Source organism: Lynx rufus, unplaced genomic scaffold (assembly GCF_022079265.1).
Source record: "Lynx rufus isolate CCGP_SWC_20201006 ecotype Redwood Valley unplaced genomic scaffold, mLynRuf1.p SCAF_1, whole genome shotgun sequence".
NCBI lineage: Eukaryota > Metazoa > Chordata > Mammalia > Carnivora > Felidae > Lynx > Lynx rufus.
The window spans coordinates 79,734,073-79,750,174 of record NW_025814823.1 but is presented as its reverse complement, the minus strand read 5'-3'; the positions used below and the strand labels follow the sequence as shown (position 1 = coordinate 79,750,174).

At 49.3% G+C, this 16,102-nt stretch overlaps 1 long non-coding RNA gene across 2 annotated transcripts; it reads right to left on the bottom strand.

Moving 5' to 3' along the window:
• Positions 1-2,527: 2,527 nt before the first annotated feature.
• Positions 2,528-8,066, bottom strand: LOC124516736 (uncharacterized). 2 transcript variants are annotated; one of them, XR_006963229.1, is made up of 7 exons: positions 8,026-8,066; positions 7,305-7,664; positions 6,860-7,030; positions 6,406-6,586; positions 4,843-4,961; positions 3,397-3,480; positions 2,528-2,849 (listed from the first exon to the last, which is right to left on the bottom strand). It is a non-coding gene; the product is annotated as an uncharacterized LOC124516736 (long non-coding RNA). The 2 variants fall into 2 exon arrangements; XR_006963181.1 differs by having other exon boundaries at positions 6,406-6,582.
• Positions 8,067-16,102: the final 8,036 nt, after the last annotated feature.

Below are 16,102 nucleotides of genomic sequence, written 5' to 3'. Positions count from 1 at the left end.
GTCCACTTCCTGGGCTAATGTGGAAGGTTCTGGAACGGCAAAGAAGCCGCTAATGGGAAGGGAAGTGGAGCCTTCCACACAGGCCGGAAAATATCACTGACCCAGAGGGAGGGTGGAGGAGGGTATAAATTCTCCCTGCCTTGGGTGGAGGGCTCTGGACCCCAGAGAGCAGGCTCCCCACTGAGAAGGACGGGTGGGGGGGGGATGGGATCCCCTGGGGCCGCCTGGGGCCTGCCTCTCCAGGAAGTGGGAACACTGGAGGGCGGGAAGGATCACCCTCGCCCTTAAAGATCTCGGATGTGGGAAGTGACCTGTGGCTTCTGCGGAAACTCTTGTAGGGATAGGGGAATGTGAATGACAAGTGACAAAAGTGCCTGTTATATATAAATAAGATGGCATCTTTATTGCGGCCACTCGCCAGTATTGTCACCGTCACCGTTGCTAATATCAGGAGGGGCTGTTTGATTTCAGGGCTGCCTGGGAGCTGTGGCCATCCCTAGGGGTTGTGGGGGAGGTCAGAGGACTGCAGGTTCCAGAAGGCCTGAAATGACCCCAAAGGGTTACTGGAAGTGGCTACTGTGGGGATAAAAGTAACTTTGCTCCTGATTATTTATTCCCCTTCATGTTCCTGCAAGTAACTAGGGTAATAGTATTTATTTGGGTACTGTAGAGCTTATATATTCCTTTATATGCCTCGTCTACTTCTAGCATCTGAGCCTAAACATGTGGAAGGACCCCTTCCGCGCCCCGGAGGCCACCATCGGAAAGAGAGAAGCATGGAGACGTGGTTCTGCTCCCTCTGGAAGGCTGCACTGGGAGGAGGCCGGGGGGTCGGGTGGACCAGGGCTCCAGAACCCTGGAGTGCTGGGCTCCAGGCTGGGTGTGCAGGCTGCAGACTGGCCCGTCCGTCCCTTCTCGTCTTCGTCTTTCAGTCCCTGTCCTAGGACAAGTGAAGGGACAGAAGGCAGCCCCTTGCAGAGGCCGTGGGCCTGGGCCCCCTGCCTCCTTCCCTGTCACACTCGTGGGGGACAGGAGAACATGGTGGGGCTGTCCCCAGGACCCCAGCCCTCCCCAGGCCCACGTGTGTGGGACAAGGAGGCCTGATGCAAGCCCACAGCCCAGAGCCCCTGATCCGAGGGTCCAGATGGGACTGTGCCTGCTGGCCCTGGCCACCCCCAGTCCCCTGTGCCAGGGAAGGGCGGTGGGGGCCTGGGGGGACAGGAAGGAGGCTGTCTGCTTCCAGGAGGAGCAGAGAGGGGAGGATTGTGCAGGTGGCTGTGAGCCCCACACTGAGCCAAGAGCCTGTCCTGCCACCTTGGGCCACTAACAGTAACTAGTGCTGTGGTTCATCCTCAACCGATGCTGTGGCTCCCACATCCGGGAGAAGTGTGTCCGTGACCTCGGCCCTCAAGGACCCGGGCCGTGGGGCTCAGGCAGGCAGGAATGGATGTTCCAGAAGGCCCAGCTTTGGGCTTTCGGTGGGGGTCCAAGTCTGGCCTGGAGCACGTGTGTCTCAGCTCCCTGGGCTGCCGGCCGGAGAACTGTCCCCTTCCTGGGATGGCCAGGAGTGAAGGCCGGACCGCGCACCTTTGCCATGTTGTTTGTTTGTCATTTATTTACACTTTATTTTTTTTGTTGAGGTGTAATGGACACACCATGTTATATTAGCTCCAGGCATAGAACACAGACGCAGCATTTGTGTGCACTGCGAAGTGACCATGTGGGGGACATCGGTCACCACAGGCCCTGTCGTGTGACTTTTCTGGGCCTCGGTTTCCGCCTGTCCCACGGGGGCACTAACTGCCCTCGCCCCACGGGGCGGTTGTGACAGTCACGAGAGAGAATGTGAGGAGAGGATTTCACGCACAGAGTAAACAGCAGCTCTGGTTATTTTTAGCCTTGCCACCATCCCGGGTCCTCAGATTCTCTGATGTCCTCCCACAGGGTGTCAGTTGGACTAGAGTCCCAGGACACACATTTCCTGGCCCTCCCCGCGGGAGCCAGTCAGCCTGCCCCGTCCCCCTGTGTTGGCATCATCTGAGGTCTCCTTGTCCTTTATTTAGGATGCTGGCACACCGCACCGGCCTTCTAGAACGTGCCTGTGTCACTGCGGCTGCCACACCTGTGACCTGGAACCCCTCCAGTGCTAGAGAGAGCGAGAACAGGACTCCCCAGGTGGATACACCTGCTTCCTCGGAAGCTCCCATCCCCCTACTGCAGGGAGGCACCCCCCCCCCCCAGGAAGTTGGAGAGACTTTGTAATCAAGTATAATCTACCTACAGGAAAGCTACAAGCGCAGCACAAATAAATCTTTCCTGGAACCTTGGAGAATAAGTTGCCCAAATGATGTTCCATAACCCCTAAATATTTCAGGGCGTATTTTCTTTTCTTTTTTAAAGTTTATTTTTGAGAGAGAGAGAGAGAGAGAGCTGAAGAGGGGCAGAGAGAGAGGGAGACACAGAATCCGAAACAGGTTCCAGGCTCTGAGCTGTCAGCACAGAGCCCGATGCAGGGCTCGAACCCACGTATGGTGAGATCGTGACCTGAGCCGAAGTCAGACACGCAACCGACTGAACCCCCCAGGTGCCCCAGCCTCTCGTCTGACTCCTGATGTATTGATTCCTGTAGTTATTTCTCTCCGTGTGGACTCTTGGTTGTCACTTCACTCAGTGGATCCCCATCCGTTACCATCATCAGCTCTCCTGATGCTCAGAGGTTTCCAGATATCCTCAGATTTGGGAGCTTCTGACAGTGGAGCCCTTCAACGGGCCTGTGTGTCATCACTGCTCCTCTGCCGGCTCTCAGTGGCTTCAGGCTCACCTCAGCCAGTCTCTGAGGAGTGCTGTCTCTGCAGGGAGAAAGGATTTAGAAACCAAGGTCCAGGCAAGATCTCAGGGATGAAGCCAGAGGGCACACGCACACACACACACACACACACACACACACACACACAACCCTCTATTCATCGAAAGCCACCAGGTCAAGCCAGCATCCCCAACTCAAATCCAGGACCACAGTCTTAGCTTTCACCCCATCTGCATTTGTGACTTCCGTCCCCAGCCCTGAGCCTCCTAGTTGCCTTCTCTCACCCTTGTACTGAGTTCCCAAATGCTGCCCGCCTCTCACCAGACTCCACCCCCACGCTGCCTTCCTCCCTCCTCTCAGTAGGTGCTCTGGCATCGGTGTCTGGACTGCCCCCTCCTTGCCTCTCTGCCACCCTGACTCCACTCCCTCACCCTGCCCAGGCTGCCAGTCCCAGACACACACCCCCACACCTCAGTCCCCATCCCACTGGGCTCTGATGTTATGGCTGCACCACACCCCCTTGGATGCTCCCCCCCCCCCCACCCGCCACCTGCTTGGGCTCCGGGAGACCCCCCAGATGCCACACTCACCTACTGTGCTCCTCCGTGGTGCCTTCCTCCTGGCATGGACATCCACCTTGCTTCAACCCACTCCGTGGCTTCAGGATGGAGTTTCTGGGGAAGGAAAGAGTAGCAAAGAAGCCTCCATTTATGAGTATCCGTGATTGGACGCAGGCTACCGCGTCCCACTGTTCCATGGTCCCCTGGCTTCTTTCCTGCCCTTCTCACCGAGCCATCAGGTGCATTCTGGAAGCCCGCCTGGGCAGGTGAAGGCAGTCTTCAGTCAGGGCCCAGAGCCATCTCTCAGGACTCTTGCAGAGTCCCGTTGTATCTAGAGGCCGGACCCCCTGTGTTGGGGGTGTTTGCTCTGGCCTAGGCTGTGCCTTTGCCCAACACTCCAATATGCAGCCGCTTGTTTAGTAAGCTGTAGTGGGGATTAACGTTTACTCAGGAAGGGCCAGTAAGCCAGCAAAGGAACCCTGGGCCCAGCACCTATTAGCAAAGAGTCAGTGCCCAGCCGGGGCTAGGGCGCAGCCGTGGGAAAGCCTGGTCCCCCCAGTCATTGCCTTGATCCCTGTCCAAGCCTGGGAGTTCTCCACATTTTCTACCTGATCTGTGCACCTTCCAATCATTTAATGGGCAATTTCAGGAAAGACTACCTGTAGACGAAGTTTATTAACCAAGTGATCAAGCCTCCATTTCAAGCAAAAAACAAAACAAAAAACCCCCTACATTTTAAATAAAGAATGCTGGGATATAAGCTGATATTTGTAAAAAACACAGCAAAGCAATAGACAAAAATAGTTAGATTTGTACGTCAAATCAAATACAAAAAAAAAAAAATCCAGATGGATTAGAGAGTTAGGAAAAAAGGATCTAAATTCAAACATCAGTAGAATTATATAACCAACCTCGGAAGGCTGTTTTCTAAGCATAAGTCGACTGAAGAAACTACAGAGGGAATAGCCATGGATTCGATTATGTAAAAATGAAGCGAGGGGCCCCTGGGGGGGCTCAGGAGGTTAAGCGTCCGACTTCAGCTCAGGTCATGATCTTGCTTTTCGTGAGTTTGAGCCCTGCATTGGGCTCTGTGCTGACAGCTTGGAGCCTAGAGCCTGCTTCAGTTTCTGTCTCTCTGTCTCTCTGTCTCTCTCTCTCTGCCCCTCCCCTGCTCATTCTCTCTCTGTCTCTCTTTCAAATAAGCATTTAAAAAAATTTAAATGAAATGCAACAAGGTTAAACGAATATACACCCAAAGCAGGAGCATTAAAAGGCAAATACAGATAGGGTAGACTGTTGACAAATGGTTACTGACTTTAATTTATGTAGCTCTTTGCTAATCATAAAAAGAAAGAAAGAAAGAAAGAAAGAAAGAAAGAAAGAAAGAAAGAAAAAAAGATGACCCCAAAAGAGAAAACTCCCAGGGTGAGAACGACAAAAACACACTTGGAAGCAACCTCCATGAATTTTGCTCACCTGCAGAACCAGAGAAGGGACGGACTGAGCTGCTGTGCCAGGCTGGGGTGAGGGCACCTCGGGGTGACGCGGCTCCTTGCGACATGTGCTAGGATGACTGACCAATGAGGCTGAGGACGCTGTTCCAGAACAATGTGCAAGAAACGTTCTTGGGTCCAAGAAGAGTTTGGCTAACCATCCTCCCCACCAGACCCCCCCCCCACCCTCCCCCCCGCCCCCCCGCCGGCAGGCTGTGGAAACACAAGGACTCCACTAAGGAATCCGAATTATATTTCGTTTCATGACCGCACCGAGTTATTCTTGGGTAAAACGTATCATAAATTTTTCCAATTAGTTTTCTACCACAGGTGTTCCTTCCCTATCTATCTCATAAACATAAAAGGAATACTAAAAATGGACTAGTTAACATTTACTAAGTGCATCCCAGGCACGGTGCTACATATACACAATTTCATTCGATTGTCACAATAAAGCCTGGGAGTTAGGTTTGAGTGTTTATGAGGAGGAGGGCCCCCACTTATGAATGAGGACATTAAGGGGTAGGGGCCTGACCCCGGGCCTCGCAAGAGTACTTGTGCAGTAAGGTTTGCCGGATTTCTGCCATGCACGCTGGGCCGTGAGACCTGTGCGTGCATCGATCTTGGAAAGAGATCACGCTTCGAAGAAACGGGTAATCTCTTAACAATGAGGTCCCTTCAAGAGAAGAGTCACCCAGATGATCTGATCATTTCGCCACCTTTAGGAAGTTTTAGTAAAACCTTTCGCTTCCCAGCGCCAGAAACTACTGGCCTCCGGACAGTCAGCCTGGTAAGAAGGGCAGAGCGTCTGGGGGCCTTGGCTGGCTGCAGAATGGAGGCAGAGGCACCCCCCACCCCCGGGTCAGCAGCGGCGGCTCCCCCGGGACGCATCCCACCGCTGCAATGTCCCAGCAGCCTGTCAACCAGGCAGGCCGTTGCCTACTCCTGGGCCAGCTGCACACTGTTCCCCAGGCCCCAAATTTCCCCAGCCCCTTGACTCTCGACCTCTCCCTTTGGCTGATGAAAGAGGTTTTTCTCTCAAGGCGTCTCCCAAGAGCCCCGTCTCTACAGACCTGCTCCCAAGCTCCATACCTGAATGGATCTGCCCTTGTATTTCCTCCTGTCACTCCCCTGGGGCTGCCTCACAGAGCCCCTTAAACCGGGAGGCTAATACAGCAGGAGGACCCTCCTGGCTCCGGAGGCCCGAAGTCCAGCATCAAAGTGCTGGCGGGACTCAGAGGGAGGGTCTGCTCCTGCCGGCGTCCGAGCTTCTGCTGGGCGAGCCTCACCGTCCTTGGCTGGTAGATGCGTCACTACAGCCTCTGCCTCCTTCCCCACGCTCTCCCTGTGCCCCCGCTCTCCCCTCTTCTTATACAGACCCCAGGCATTGGGTGAGGACCCACCCCGATCTAACTTGACCTCGTTTTAAAGTTTCATCTGCCAAGAAGACCCTTTCTCCAATTCAGGTCACCTTCTGTGGTTCTGGGTAGACCTGTATTTGGGGGGGGACGCTGTCCAACCCCACACAGGCCCCACTCACACTTACCCAGGAACGTCGTCCTGTCCTGGTGCCAGGTCCTTGTGTCAAGAAATGCTCACGAACCCCAGGCGAGATGGGAAGATGATGAGTACCCTGGACTTTGAGAATGATGGGACGACAGAATGATGGGTCCGAGGAGCTCTCTTGGCCAGGACTGTTCTCTATTCTGAGATGATGTCCTTCCTGGCTTTTTTCATATTAAAAAATATTTTGTTTTGTTTTGTTTTTAATGAGATGATGGTAGGATTTGGCAAGAAGGGTATAGGGAATTGTTATTTTGAAAATTGTCCTTAACTGGCACCTGGAAATCTATCCCCCTTTTTTGGTCTTTATTGTCTGTCCCTCACCCCATTTTGGTTCACTCACCTGTGAAACCCAGGTCTGGGAATCACACTGCCTGGAAGAATTTATTTGCAATCTGCCCCCCTCTACCTGATGAGAATTCCTTATTTGAACAGACCTGAGCCCAGGGCCAGTGGACATTGGATCTGACGTATGAAGTTCTCCAGAGAGGAGTGGGCAGCCTGAGTCCGGAGGGTCATTTCTTCAGGGACGGTGCTCAGAAATCAGGCGTAATGCACCCAAGCGTGCCAGCTTGCTGCTGCTGGGGACTTGGGCCGCGACAGGTCATCTGGAGAGAGCGAGACCTGGTTACTAACTTGGTCATTTGTGCCCAAAAGTATTTTTCCTAAACAATTGACTTAGTCTTTTTTTTTTTTCCCTAAGTATGTTTTGTTTTTTTTTTTTGTTTTGTTTTTTTGTTTTTGTTTTTTTTTAATTTCCCCGAAGAACTCGCTGGTTATACAAAGAACTCTCACGGGTCCCTGGTAGCTTTTAGAATGAAACTTTCTCTTTCTCCACACCGAAAAGGCAGAAGGAAGAGAGGAGTGAAGGGCTGAACCAACCTGGCTGATGGGGTGCTGTGTCCCAGAACCATAGGCTGCAGGTGTAAGTAAGGGGCTCCTGGAGAGCCAGGATCCATGACGGAGGTCTGCCTGGAGGAGGGGATTGTCCTACATCGGCACATCCTCCCTGAGGAGGCCCTTCAGAAGAGAAAGAGTCTCGTGGTTTTCACTTCAACTTCTGCAACTTGCTCTGTTTTTAGAGGCTCACTGGGAGATCTTCAGCTGCTGTCCTGGGGGCAAGCTGCCCCCGGCCCGGCTCCCACCCTGAAGGCACACTGACGTTCCTCAAAACTCCAGACCCTTCTTCTTATGAAACATGTCACTTAGAGACAATACACATCAAGCACAAAATGCAGAAATCTAAAGGAAGGAAAAAACATTCCGTAATTCCCCTGCCCAGGGATAATCACAGCTAAATGTGATTATCGGTTCAGTGTTCTTCTGCACACTTATTTTTATAAAAAGACAATCATACTTTGCAGCCTGATTTTCTTATCTTTGCTTAATACCATTTGGGGAACATCTTTCCCCTCATCAAATACAGAGCCACCAGGCCACCCCAAGACTATTTAAATGAGCTCTGTAAAGTCACTCCTTTCAATTTTTGGCAAATGTTTGATCTTTGTATTTGGTTGTGTGTGTGTATATATATATATATATATAGAGAGAGAGAGAGAGAGAGAGAGACATATGACGTAAAATTTAAAAAATTTGGGGGCACCTGGGTAGCTCAGTTGGTTGAGCGTCTGACTTCAGCACAGGTCATGATCTTGTGGTTTGTGAGTTCGAGCCCTGCATCGGGCTCTGTGCTGACAGCTCAGAGCCTGGAGCCTGCTTTGGATTCTGTGTCTCCCTCTCTCTGCTCCTCTCCTGTTTTCATTCTCTCTCTCGAAAATAAATAAACATTAAAAAATTAAAAATATTATAGTTTAGTCTCGCTTGGAGTTCCAGCACTATAAAAGACGGCAGGTTATGGGTACGTAGAAACATTGCACATCCTTCCCATATTTGTATCAAATAATTTGGTTACGTACTTGAATTGGATGAACCCCTTCTGGCCCTGGATGCTCCTTCTGGCCCCACGATTTACCACGCAAACTGCAGCCACCCCCACTGGGCTCAAGATTTGCAACCAAGATGGTTGATATTTGATATCTAAAATGGACTGATCGCTTGGGGGAGAAAAAAAATCTAAGTATATTTATTAGATTCTCTCCATTTTGTCTGGAATTTGACTCTTTTTCATATGCCCTTTACTGAAAAGGTCAAACACTAAGTATGCTTTAGAGATCTGTCTCCTCAGAGTAGTGAGCGAGGCTTCTGAGCTGTGGCCATCATTGTTTTCGAGCTAGTCATTGGAAGCGGACGTGTTTATCTGCACCAGCGCTCATCAGGGACAAATACCAGATACACTTGTGATTTTTTTCCCCTACTGTTGGCAAGGCATTATCAAAATCAAAATTGAGCTGAAGTGAATATATATATATATACACACACACATATATATATATACACACACACATATATATGTGTATATATATATATATATATATATATATTTGTTTTAAAATGATGTTCTAAAATCATAGCTGAAATGTATGGGCACTGGTCCCAGAGCACATTCCCTTCCAGGACAGCACTGCTAGAGAGAAAATGTGTTTGCTCTCGTAAGATTTGCTTTTAGGATTTCTGAATCTGTAGCTCACAAGAGCCCATCCAGAAAGATGAACAGCTTTTAATCCAGTCTACCCCAGTAAGCAAATATATATACCACTGCGTTTGGAACAGATTGATATTGCCAACTTAGATAGATGCCCATAAATATGAAAGGAAAAGCTTTTGTTTACACTCTTTGATACAGGGTTGAAGATAAGAGAGATTAGAGGAAATGTGCCAAGCCCTGCCTGCTTCCCTCTGAATCTCCTGAGACTCATTTCTTTGTCAAATTAAATAATTTCATCTTTAACAGAAACGCTTTCATGGGGTTCAGTTCTTTGAAAAGCACAAACCAAAGCTTAGCCTTGCACATCTGAGACTCAGGGCCCTGTGAGAACGCGGTGTCTGGATGCCGACTGCACAACAGCATCAGGCATGGGCCACGAGCCACATCCACCTCTTGGATGTTCGACTCCATGGGCATCTGATGACACACTGGGAGACAAAGGCTTTGCTGGTACGTTCCGGTTGTCACCAGTAAACGTGGACAGCCATCTGTCCTGGGTGCTTTTCCTACAAAGATGGGAGAGTGGGAAGGAGGGAGAAGAGGCAGAAGAGGAGAGGTCATCACCTCACCTGGTGGGGGGGGGTTGGGGGACTCCAAGACCCCGCCAGGTGAGGTGGTGACCTCGAAGGGAAGCCTGCATAAGACACGGGGCAGCTGAACTTGCAGAGGACGTATTCTCTGTGGACGTGAGCTTCCATGCAGCTCGCGTGGGGTGGAGGGGAGGACAGGATTATCAGATCACAACTAGCAAAGACGGGACCCAATGGCAGAGGGAATTTTATCACTAGACCAGCTTCTTGTTCCTGTTGTCTAGATTAGCAGAAGTCTCTCCAGACACATTTCAGCCTCCACAGTCTGAAAGAAAATGCAAAAATAACATAAAAACAGAGAGGGAGACAAACCATAAGAGACTCAAATACAGAGAACAAACTGAGGGCAGCTAGAGGGGCTGTGGGTGGGGGGATGGGCTAGATGGGTGACGGGCACTGAGGAGGGCACGTGTTGGGATGAGCACTGGGTGTCGTATGGAAGTGATGAACCACGGGCTTCTACTCCTGAAGCCAAGACTACACTGTAGCTTAGCTAACTTGGATTTAAATAAATAAAATGTTAAAAGTAATAGAAAATGCGGAAGAGAAAGTATGAGTGCTTGGGGAACAGCCATGTCCCCTGTCCTGTCTGGATTTTGGAGAAGTCTGGTGAACTCTGGGTTTCTGAGTGGACGTCCATGGTACCCTGCTACCTCCCGCCCTCTTCCACAGTGGACACTCACCCTCTGCCATCCACCTTGCTCTCTTCTTCCCCTCAAGGGACGCACAAGCCCCCTGGCTGACAAAACTCCGGGCCCGGCTTCCTTCTGAGAGGTTTAGATGGACTGCGTGATCCATCACAAGGCACTTGTTAGTTTTCCTAAGTGCTAAGCTCTGCCCTAAGCTTTTCCATTCAATTCCTTATGTGTTCCTCACAATTGCTCTGTTTATCCCCCTTTTATAAATGAGGTAAGTCCTAGAAGGGTCAAAATTTACCCAGCTCTCTCCGTGGGAGCAGCCAAGACTCACACCGTGGAGCTCAGTCTGAGCCAAGTGAGCGGTCTTGAACATTCCGCGAGCAGGTCTTCTGAGTTACGGTGAAGAGGTTCCCACACACCAAGCCTGGCATCCCAGAGCACCTGCCCCAGAACTACCTGGGTCCCCAGGACCCACCCACCGCCTATGATACCCCTGATTCTCATGCTGTCTCCAGCCCGTGGCAGGGCCTGGGATCCAGGGGTCCCCAGTGGACCCTCAAAGGGGTTGTTTGGAAGGCCCGCATGGCTGAGTGGTGATGCCTCAGATTACACCCATGGAAGCTTCTGCAGGGTTGCTGTGGGAGTTGTTCCCACCCTTCCTACCCCTGATGCTTGCTTTCCTCCTGTTAACCATCATTGCTTTGGGAGAATCCATTGAGAAATCCCTGTCTGTGATTCGATTGCTTGCTATTTCTAAATTCAGGAGGAAGAGGAGGAGAGAAAGAGAAATGAAGACATCCTTGCTCTAGAATTTAACTCTTCCCCTGAAATGGAAAACAAGCATGTCATGTATGCTGAAACTCCAGCCTGGCTCAGCTCACAAAACACCATCTATCAAAATTCCTAGCTCACAGAGTCACGGCGTCAGACTCAATTATAGAGTTAATTCCACTCTGACTGGAAACGGGGTTCTGGTTCATTTCCTCCAAAATCTCTGGGGATGCCTTTCGTACAATTCCAGTGTGTCCAAGTTCAAGCCAGTTCATTTCGAATCAATGACACTTTCTGGCTCGTCTTCTATGAATGTAGAAACCCACACGCACACATGCTCTCCCCCCAACCCCACCCCAGCACAGGCACACGCACGCACACACAGCGTCCCACGGTCCCTTCTAACACTCGGTCAGCACGGCACATCTTCAAGAAGATATGTTCTTATTCTCCCTCGACATAAATGTTTACTTCTTGGCGTTGGCTCTCACAAATTATTTTCGCAGCTTGCTACCTCCATGCTCGTTCTCATTGCAAAAGTTACATTTAGCCGAACAGGAAGTGACAAGAACAGAACACTGTGTCTTAAGAGAACTCACCACAGACTGTATTACAACATTGCTATCATCAGATCGCTTCCTTGGACTAGAACTCCTGCCAGTTCTGATATGCAACCGAATTGTGGTTTTCACTCTTTATGCTCAGAACACCACGGGCAATGCGTCGTTGTAGATCTACTCAGACGCATTCAGAAAAATATGCTTTTGCACAAATACAGAAAATGTGACTCCAGCACGCGTATTACTTCTCATTCCTTAGCTTCAAGGTCATATTTGCAAAGCTTTCTGGTTTGCGCTCAACCAGATACGTTGGGTGAAATTGTATAAAATTATCACTTCAGCTTGTATCAGGTTATCATTTTAGTAGGTGAAAATGGTTGAATGTCGTCAGCTTTGTATCTCATCACTAAAGATAAGTTTACATGATTGGAAATTTCAGATATGAGAAGAGTCTGACTTTTGACATTATTATAAGATTGTGACTAGTAGCTTAAGACAAAGCGTGAAACTTCAAAATGTATTAATTAATGCTTGCTTCAGCAGCACGGACACTAAAATTAGAAAGATAAGGACAGGACTGGCTTGGCCCCTGGCACAAGGATGCCATACAAATTTGTGAGGCGTTCTGTAAAAAATGACAAACTATTAATTAGTGAATTAAGCTATGGTAATTTTCAAAAACAAGAATTCATAAATACCTGAACTTTCTAAACAAAAGCCTATGTTTAATGACAACCCTTTGTATATGGCACAGGTAAGGATGTACCTAAGTAGAAAAATACAAAAGTACAGGATGTAATTTGAGAAGAGAGTCGCCTTTAGTGAAATGGGGGTATAGTTAATTTTATTAGGTTCTTAAGATATTAATAAAAACAATCGCAATGTGGTCATACAAGGCCAGCGCAGGAAAAGTACTTTTGTAAATTATATATAGTATTACCATCACAGACCCAGAAAAGTGGATTAAATCAGAACCACGGACAAAGCAGATGCATATACCTATAATTTGATAGAGAAAATTGTTAGTTTTTCTAACAAGAAGATGAACCACTTTGATTTTAGATGTAGCTCCATTACCAAATCTCATGTGAATTTTTTTTCACGTTTATTTATTTTTGAGAGAGAGAGACAGAGAGACAGAGAGAGAGAGAGAGAGAGAGCTAATGGGGGAGGAGCAAAGAGGGAGACACAGAATCCGAAGCAGTCTCCAGGCTCCGAGCTGTGAGTACAGAGTCTGATGTGGAGCTCGAACTCATGAACTGTGAGATCATGACCTGAGCTGAAGTCGGATGCTCAACCTACTGAGCCAGCCAGGCGCCCCTAAATCCCATGTGAGTTTTGCTTGTAATTGGGAATTATGGAACATTTTTTAGCCCTGGTTTCCAAATGGCTGGCTGTTTGTGAGGTCAAGTCATGAGGAAACACCCAGTGCTCAGAGCTGGCTGTTCTGAGACGGGCCAGTTGGCTACTGACCACACCCGAGGGATCCCGTGGGTCAGAGGAACCCCAGGCCTCAGCTTTCGAGGATGGTGCTGAATAAAACCTACATTCGTCTTAGTCCTAATTTCATTTCTGAGGAGGAAGGTAGGCAGGCCCCTTCTGGACACTAATTGTGGCCATTCACACCCCTTGTGTTCCGGTTCCAGGTGGGGTGTTAGTGGTTAAGAGTGTGGACCTTGGTGTCTGGGGCCCTTTTTAGAGGAATGACCCCGGGGCAGGTTACTTCCCATGAGAGTCAGTTTCCTCCGGCGTCAAGTTGGGGTAATAGCACTCTCCCCATCACAGAGTCCACGTGGGGGTTAAACCAGGAAAGATCTGTGGCCTGTCACACGTGGTCAGTGTTTTCTGGGGCAAGCCACGAGCCCTTGAATTATTTTTGGTACTGGGACTTGTAACTCGGTATCTCAGGCCCTTGGCGATCAGGAAACACTTCATTGCCAGCTCGGAAGAGAAAAGCCTGACTGATGGAATGGCAGGAAGTACAATCCAAACAACACCATTGCCCCCCTAAACTCACATCTCCTTCTGGGGGACCCCACAGGTGCCTTTCCTGAATCACCGTGGCTGCCGTAACGGTTTCCAAAGGCTGGACCCTGAAGAAGCCCTATGCATTTCAGCACATGGATGAGCTCAGAGTCACCTTGCCAAAATACCCGAGCAGGGACCTCTGCTGGAGGAGACGTCCCTGAGGCGTCAAAGGGAGCGTCTGCATGCCAGAGGTCCCTGCCCCCCCCCCCCCCAGGACCTGAAATCTCCGAGTTGAAGTTCACTGTTGTTATTCCAGGCCCTTCAACTTTCAGGGGGCGGAAGCGAGACCGAGACAGGAGGGGCAGACATGTGTGGTTGCGGAGGGGTTTACCAGATGGCCTGGATCTCTGAGACACGGCAAGTGGTGATAGGCTGGTCTTTAGTGCGGTGGGTCCTTGCAAGGGGAGGCGGCCCACGGGCCACGGTCAAGCCCATGAGTGCGGACGTTTCCTTAGCGAGAAAAGGGGAGGCGTATCTTCCTTCTTTGTGCAATTGACAAAATGAAAATACCCCCCCCCCCCCCCCCCCGGGGACTCGGCCGAATCCGCACCCACGGGCTTCTGCTTCCCGCTCAGAGCGGTTGCCTGGGCCTCCTCCATCTGACCGGCTGGGGGGCGGGTGGGAGCTCCTCTGTTCCGTGAGCCCCCTGTGCCGAGTTTCCTTCCCACTTCGGCCTTTTGAAGTGTCTGGCTCCCAGTCATCCAGAACACCGTCTGAACGCAGCGTGATCTTTCTGTCCGAGTTATAAACAAGTTCTCTCTGATCTGGTGTCACAAAGCAGCTGAAACCCAGACTGGCCCCCAGCCTGGGTAATTCGGGTTGACTCTAGGTTAATGTCTTCCTGGTGCTCAGATCTGGAAGGCATCCAACGGAGGAGACCTACTACCCGTGTGAGCAGCAGATGTTCAAAGATGTTTTTTAACTTCTCCTCTCATAAATACTTTAAGGAAGTATTCATTTCATACTTCTTGGTTTTTTTTTTTTTTAATCTTCCTCTGGGAAGGTTAAAAATGAAACCCTTTATTTGCTTAGTCTCTGAATTAGCTGTTACCCATGTATTTAGAGGCATTTAGACTTACCTGTCCACAATACCCTTGGAAGAATCTTCTATTCTACTTCCTTTACTTTGAAAAAAAAAATGTGTATTTATTTCTTTTGGGGAGGGGGGTAGGGGCAGAGAGAGAGAATCCAAAGCAGGCTCTGAGCTGTCAGCACAGAGCCCCACGCGGGGCTCAACCCCACAGACCACGAGGTCATGACCTGAGCTGAAGTCAGACCTTAACTGACTGAGCCCCCCAGGCGCCCCCTCCTTCCTTTACTTTTGATATCATTATCTGTGTCAGAAATATTTTTACAGGTTCCAACATTTAGCTTGGATGCAATTACCAAAATTAGGAAAGCATGCTGATGTTTATCTGTATTTATGCAAAAGAGGCTTTTTGGGGGGAGGGGGGTGCCGGTGCAAGTTCTTAAACGTTTGTTGGATAAATGAATGGATGACTCAGAGCCACGTCGCTCCTGCGTTTGGAGACAGACTTTATTTTACGTTCCGAATGCTTACGTCGAATGTCTATCCACGGAGACTCTTTCTTTAACTTTATTTTTATTTTTATTTTTTTAATTTCGGAGTAGTTTTAGAATTTGAGAACGGTTGCATGGATAGTACAGAGAAGCCCCCTCCTGTTAGCATTCTAAGTAACCACCTTGCGAAGACCCTGAAATTAACATTGCTGTATTTCCTCCTACAGAAGCTACGTAGACTCCGTTCAGCTTTCACCCGGTTTTCAGTTAATGCTCCTTTTCTGTCCAGGATCCAACGCAGGAGACCACATGGCATTTAGAACGGGTCGTTTCTTTTCTCTCATAAAACTCAAAGAGAAAAGCTGCCCCGTGAAAAATAACGGTTGATGAACTTTTTCAGGAGTTGGCAGGATCGTTCTACCAAGGGCCAGTCTTACATTCAGTCTTATAGGATTTGTGTCCAGATGCCGCGAGTTGTAGTTGCCTTGGTCGTACCAAAGCAGCCATAGACAATAAGTAAACAAATGGGCTATAATACTATTTCAATGTTACTGTCTTTGCAGAAACACGTGGCGGGCCATATTTGAGCCTTAGACAATAGGTTGCGAACCTCTGATTTTATTGAACTATGCTCCAACATCAAGCCTGGTGTAACAGCACTAAAATCTACCTTCTCTCATTGTTATCAAAGCTTTTAGGGCCTTTCTAGGCCCCAGCGCGAGCGGGTTGTGTGCTGAAGTGCGGGCCTTTAAAAGGGCCCCCTCCTACTGTCTACACAGGAGGTGACAGAATTGTCTTGACTGAAGATTTTTCTGTCTACTTTTGTCTACACCAGAAACTCTCATCGGTGACAATGATAGAATAATCACCATAGACATTTAAATGGCCAATTTAGGACTATTGTCATGTGATAAGGGGATGAGCTAATACCTGTTCTGGGTGGGGCGCTTTTGAACAACTGTCTGGT